Raw genomic sequence first — 6,608 nt, 5'->3', positions numbered from 1 at the left:
GTATAGATATTGACAAGGAAATTCAAAAACTTACATCATCCAAGAGCAAAGTGGAAGAGCTACCCAATTGAGGAGCAGGCTCAATGATTGTTTCAACCCTTGCCCTTTTGGTGAAGGAGCAAGGGGGCTTGATGGTGGAGTAGTGGTGACGACGTTTTGTTGAGGAGGCGAAGATTCTTCCCCTTCAACTAGCGTGTCCGAAGCAAGTAAAGTATGTGACGTGCTCGTACGGGGAGCCACGTCAACAGTTCGTACTTCTTCCTCGTCATCACTGTGATTAAAAGAAGACAGCATAAAAAGCAAGACAATATAAAATATTTCGGGTACAGAAAAAAGGAGAAATAAAAATGACTTACGAGCTGACGAGGGATTCAAGATAAGGATCGTAAGTTGCCTTCTGATGAGAAGGATCAACTTCTTCGGCTTTGGAAGTGCCGGAGTCTTCGACATCACTCCTTTTCCTTTTGCTTTTCGGGGAGACAGCGGGAGGAGGAGATTGTGCCGACGAATTACCTTCGGAATTACCCGCAGATTTTTGTGAATCCACGGGTTCGTTCACAAAGGATGGAGCTTCTTGATTGTCATCCGCGACAATGGCCCTTTCTTCGACTTCCCCATCTTCAGGAAGAGGAGGAAGGGAAGCCACAGTAGGATGGTTCTGCAGAAAAACAGCGACAAAAGAAAGATATCAATACAATGAGATGCAGGAAAAATTCGGAACAAGACAACAAATCGAGAAAACAACATACCTCAGAGAGAGGATTGACGGAGCTGTATGGTTTCACGCGGCAAGAAGAAGGAATGGGATCCTTCTTGCTAAGCGAGGAAATTCTTCGAATCAGCTTCTCCAAATCCTTTACAGAAAGATCATTGGAGAGCCTATTGGCGTCATTTTCACCAGCATAAGTCCAAAGGGGATTTTTGCGAGCCTGAAGAGGCTGCACTCTAATCCTAAGGAAGTAGGCGGTGATTTGAACACCAGGCAGCTCCTTGCCTCGAGTATTTTGAAGTTGATGAATACGAGACATAAGTGCTTCTGTCGCCTTTTTCTCTTCTTCGGAAGCTTCAGCATCCCAGGAGCGGCGGCGCTGAATTTTGGCACTTCCGTCGAAAGGGACTATGTTGTGCTCAATAGAATTGGCACTTTCTTCGTGTATGTAGAGCCACCTTTGCGCCACCCTTGGACGGAATCAGGAAATTTGACGTCGAAGTAATCAACGTCGGCTCGGACACGAATAACAACGCCGCCTATGTTATAGGTGGCGTTGTGGGAGCCATTGCGGCGGAGGCGAGAAAATGCGTTTCCACGAGCCCAGTTAGGAGGGATTCCAAGGAAGCATTCGCACAGACGTGATAAAAATGGAAATATGGAGGATGGAATTGGGGGTCAACCGGTGCAGCTTGAATCCCATAAACAAAAAGAAGGCCGCGGAGGAAATCGTGAATTGGGGCAGTAAATGCCGCGGATGAGGTGATCAACGAAACTAACCCGGTACTCCATTGGAGGGTTTGGGTAGCTTTCTTCGCTGGGAAAGCGGATGGCGTCCTCTTTCTTCATCAGGCCAAGCCTCTTCAGCATGTTGACGTCTTGGTTGGAGATTTTAGATCTCTCCCACTCAAGATCTTCAGCGGCCATCTTGGACTCTGGAGTACTGTGGCGAGTGAGTCGCGTGCGCGGTGGCATCAACGGCACTGGAAAAGCAACGTTCGTGCGTGCGGAAGATCAAAGAGAGTTGGGCGCAGGGGAAGTTTTTGCAAAGAGGAACAGATAGTGCGGCGCAAGCGAAGGAGTGAACGGAGGTTGAAGAAAGGTTTATATAGGAATCGGGCGAAGCAATGCACCGTTGGATGAAGAAATCGTGTGGTGAAAAAAGATCTTGTAGATAAAAGGGTAAAAAGGTATTTTTATTGAGATGGAATAGAACAGGCGTTACCGTACGTGCGCCAGGAAAAGCGGAGGACGTGTGTCCCCCACTTGCACGACGTGTCAACGTGGTGGAAACAATGGACCCACAAGGCAGAAAAATCGCGACTATTAACAAAGATGAAGTAAATTTGATTAAGGGAAGCATGCCGACAAGAAAAATAAAAAAAGATTGGCGACAGGAGAAGTTATTAAATACTTCGGGAGCCTTTGATCAAATACAAGTTTTTGCCCAAATGCTCGGGGGCTACTTTGACAAAAGTAAAATTTCGAGTATGGCAGTATAGAAATTGTGGGAGCCTACAACCAAGCACAAGTCCTTGGCTGTAGCCTCGGGGGCTACTCCCATCGGGAGCGCTGTTCGCGCACCCGAGAGATGAAAAGAAGATCATATCGGGAAATAATGACAATATAGCGACAAGGTGGACTAAAATGTTGAGCCTACAACCAAGCACAAGTTCTTGGCCGTAGCCTCGGGGCTACTCCCATCGGGAACGCTGTTCGCGTGCCCGATGAAATTAAAAAAGAAAAGATAGAAAAGCAAGAGAGTATATTTCGAGTTATAATTAACTCTACATATACTCCCATCGGGAGAGCAATATAAGTCATATTTGACTCGATAAAATGTGCCATTCCAACAGCCGGAAAAGCACTCGACAATATATCCTCGTAACGCCAAAGTTGCGATCAATTTCTGAATGCCGCAAATTTGCGAAGGTAAGACCCCGGATCCGTTCTGCCGGGCGTGGCATCGCCGAAGACTGCGCTCTGCTACTTTTATCCGTATCAACGGATACGAAGAAAAATCCTAACGGACGCGTTAGGTACTCGATAAATTTGACCGGGACTCGACGGAATGGTAAGACCTTAAGCGGCACCTGTCGAAATTTACACCCGCATCCCGAGATCATGTCCAGGGACGTGATCTTGAAGTAGGTTTTTGCGGATTGCCACTAGAGCAGTTAACTAGTACCCGATCCGTCGGATGAACTAGCCCCAACTACCATTATCCCTGTACAATATAGAATTTTATGTGAAGAAATATAAAAAAATTAAAGCTCTTGAATAAAAATAAACGATGGAGATTTTCCCCGACTCTACGATTCAAGCAAAATCTCGGGGCTACTCGACATAGGCATCCCAAATGGGCCTGCCGAAGATAGTACCCGGGGTTTATCGAAGGCCCAATACCCGAAGAATAAGAAGATTCGGGAGCCCAAGATATATTAAGGAAAGTTAGAGTTGTAATAGGAAGTGTTATTTGTAATCCGGCGGGATGAGTTAGAAACCGTCCCGACTCTGTAACTTGTACAAAACGAAACCCTCGGCTCCGCCTCCTATATAAAGGGGGAGTCGAGGGACGAAGAGATCATCGAATCATTGTTACAAACCCTAGTTTTCATAATCGTCGAGCACTTTTCGGCTGAAACCTTCGAGATCTACTTGCCCTCTACTTCCAACTAAACCCTAGCCTACAATCCATAGGCATTGATAAGTTAATACCTTGTCAGCTACTTTGGAAAAGTGAAAAATTCGAGAAAAGACAAAATAGAAATGGTGTGAGCCTATGATCAAATACAAATATTTGCTCATAGCCTCGGGGGCTACTCCCATCGGGAGCGCTGTTCGCGCACCCGAGAGATTTGAAAAATTTCGAGAGAGAAAGAAAATATAGCGACATGAGGCGTGGAGCCTACACCCAAGCACAAGTCCTTGGCTGTAGCCTCGGGGGCTACTCCCATCGGGAACGCTGTTCGCGTACCCGATGAAATTATAAAAAAAGAAAGATAGAAGAACAAGAGAGTATATTTCGAGTTATAAGTAACTCTACATATACTCCCATCGGGAGAGCAATATAAGTCATCCGTTGACTCAATAAATGTGCCATTCCAACAGCCGAATAAGCACTCGACAATATATTCTCAGAACGCCAAAGTTGCGAACAATTTCTGAATGCCGCAAAACTTTGCGAAGGTAAGACCCCAGATCCGTTCTGTGTGGTGTGGCGCCGTCTCTGACGTCGGTTTTCTACTTTTATCCGTATCAACAGATACGAAGAAAAATCCTAACGAACGCGTTAGGTACCCGATAAATATGACTGGGACTCGACAGAATGGTAAGACCTTAAGCGGCACCTGTCGAAGTTTACACCAGTATCCCGAGATCATGTTCGGGGACGTGATCTTGAAGTAGGTTTTTGCGGATTGCCACTAGAGCAGTTAACTAGTACCTGATCCGTCGGATGAACTAGCCCCAAGTACCATTATCCCTGTACAATATAGAAATTCATATGAAGAAATATAGAGAAGTTTAAAGTTGTCGAGTAAATATAAACAGTGGAGATTTTCCCTGACTCTACGATTCAAGCAAAATCTCGGGGGCTACTGATATAGGCACCCCCAATGGGCCTGCCGAAGATAGTACCCGGGGTTTACTGAAGGCCCACGACTCAAAAAATAAGAAGAATCGCAAGCCCAAGTTGTTATTAAGGAAAGCTAGAGTTGTATTAGGAGATAATATTTGTAATCTTGCGGGATGAGTTGGAAACCCTCCCGGACTCTGTAACTTGTATAATACGAATCCCTCGGCTCCACCTCCTATATAAGGGGGAGTCGAGGGACAAAGATAGCATCGAATCATTGTCTCACAAACCCTAGTTTTCATATCGTCGAGTACTTTTCGGCTGAAACCTTCGAGATCTACTTGCCCTCTACTTCCAACTAAACCCTAGTCTACAACCCGTAGGCATTGACAAGTTAATCCCTTGTCACCTACACCCCTAAACCCTAGTAGTAGCAACGAGAACCCGAGGGAAGGCATCTGTGCTTGAAAACACCTTATGGCCATTTCATTTGGGTCGACCCCTCTTTTTTGGCCTCCTTGACTTTGGGCTCTTCCATAACAGAAACAGAGCAAACAAGTACGCCAAAATATATTGCCTTATTAAGAAAAGAAACGAAAAGCATGGACCTTAAAGCAAAACTGAAGGTGGCAGAGGAAAAGTAGAAGCTTGCTGAAACCCAATTGGCCGAGAAAAACTCGGAATTTATCAGGGAGAGGCCAATCTGGTGGAGAAGCGCAAGAAGGACAGCGTTATACTGGAAAACCTCTAGACTGATGTCCAAACTCTCCAGACCTAGATACGCCAAGCGGAGCAAAGCTGGGACATGCTCAACGCTGATGTGATGGGTAAGAATCCAGATACCTAATGAGTACCTTTCTCCGTAACTCTAGATTGCTATCCTGAACATTTTCCTTTGGCAGGCCGTTTGGATACGATGATGCCCTGCGCAAGCTATTTCTGCGTGACGACCGGATACGGCTAGCCGGAGATGATTGCAAGGATTTAATCTCCGTGTCCCGCAAGATCTACCACAACTTAGCGATCAAGGACAACCGAACTTGTGACGTCCGCACGCTTATCCAAAAGATTGACATGCTACCGGAACTTGTTGTCGATCTCCAAGCCTCCTCCGCTCGCGGCGGTGCACAGATGTCCCTCGCTATGTGTCTGGCTCATGCCCCGAACTTAAACATCGACGAAGCTACCACGGGCATTCCTAAGGATGCGAATGCAGATGAGCTTATGTATGGTTGCAGTGGCTATGACACTCGGATCGCAGATGCCTCCCCTGGGTGTTCAGGCAACTCATTGCTACTACTAGGGTTTAGGAGTTTAGGGTCTCCGTAGTCCAAAACCACGATGTCGACAGGGGGAGGAAATGGTGGTAGCCGTTGGAGTGGGAGTGGGAGAGCCGAACTAGCTGATCTCCGGCAACTGCCTATGAAGAAGCCGTGCAGCGGGACGCGCAACCTGGCCTCCACTTCGTGAGCTCAACTGTCTATCAGGCTTACGGGAGGCATATGCGTGTGCGAGCACGATGGAGGCCGATGGTCATTTTCGTGTGCGTGCGCCTGCACGGTGGAGGCCGGAAGCCATCTACAATTGGGTGGTATAAGATATATTGGGTAGCATAAGGTATATTGGGTTGGATAAGATATATTGGGTAGTACTCCCTCCGTCCCAAAATGTAAGGCGTCTAAGGATTGGTCAAAAGTCAAACTTTACTAACTTTGATTAAATATAATAATAAATGTATTTACATATTCAATATCGAATGGACATATTAAGAAAATATACTTTATGGTGGATCTATTCATGTTGATTCAGTATTGTGAATATTATAAACTTGGTCAAACTTAAAAAATGTTGACTTTTGACAAATCCTTTGACGCCTTACATTTTGGGACGGAGGGAGTATAAGGTATACTTGGGTTGGATAAGATATATTGGGTGGCGTTTAGGATTAGTTATTCCCCACTTCCACAATTCAAACTAGGTGTTCCATTCCCAGACATTCCCCTCCCCTCCCATCTATCTATCTCGAGTTGGCCCGCGCCGACGCCCCCGACCTCAATCACCAGCAGGGAAACCTCCCACCAGTCAGTGGCGGCGGGACTGACTAAAATAGAACTCTGCGGCGGCGAGGGCTGCAACCCGCTCTGTGGCGGCGACGGGGTGTGGAACCACGGCGAGGTCTTCAGGCAGGCAGGCGCCAACGACGGCCCGGGAATCAAGCGCAGCAGCGGAGAGAGCTGGCGACATGCGACCAACTATACGGCGATCCTGCGACTGACGATCCATCCACGGCCAGGATTCCATAGAGGGCGGCTTGCGTAGATC

Source organism: Lolium rigidum, chromosome 6 (assembly GCF_022539505.1).
Source record: "Lolium rigidum isolate FL_2022 chromosome 6, APGP_CSIRO_Lrig_0.1, whole genome shotgun sequence".
NCBI classification, from domain to species: Eukaryota; Viridiplantae; Streptophyta; class Magnoliopsida; order Poales; family Poaceae; genus Lolium; species Lolium rigidum.
This window is presented reverse-complemented; position numbering follows the sequence as displayed.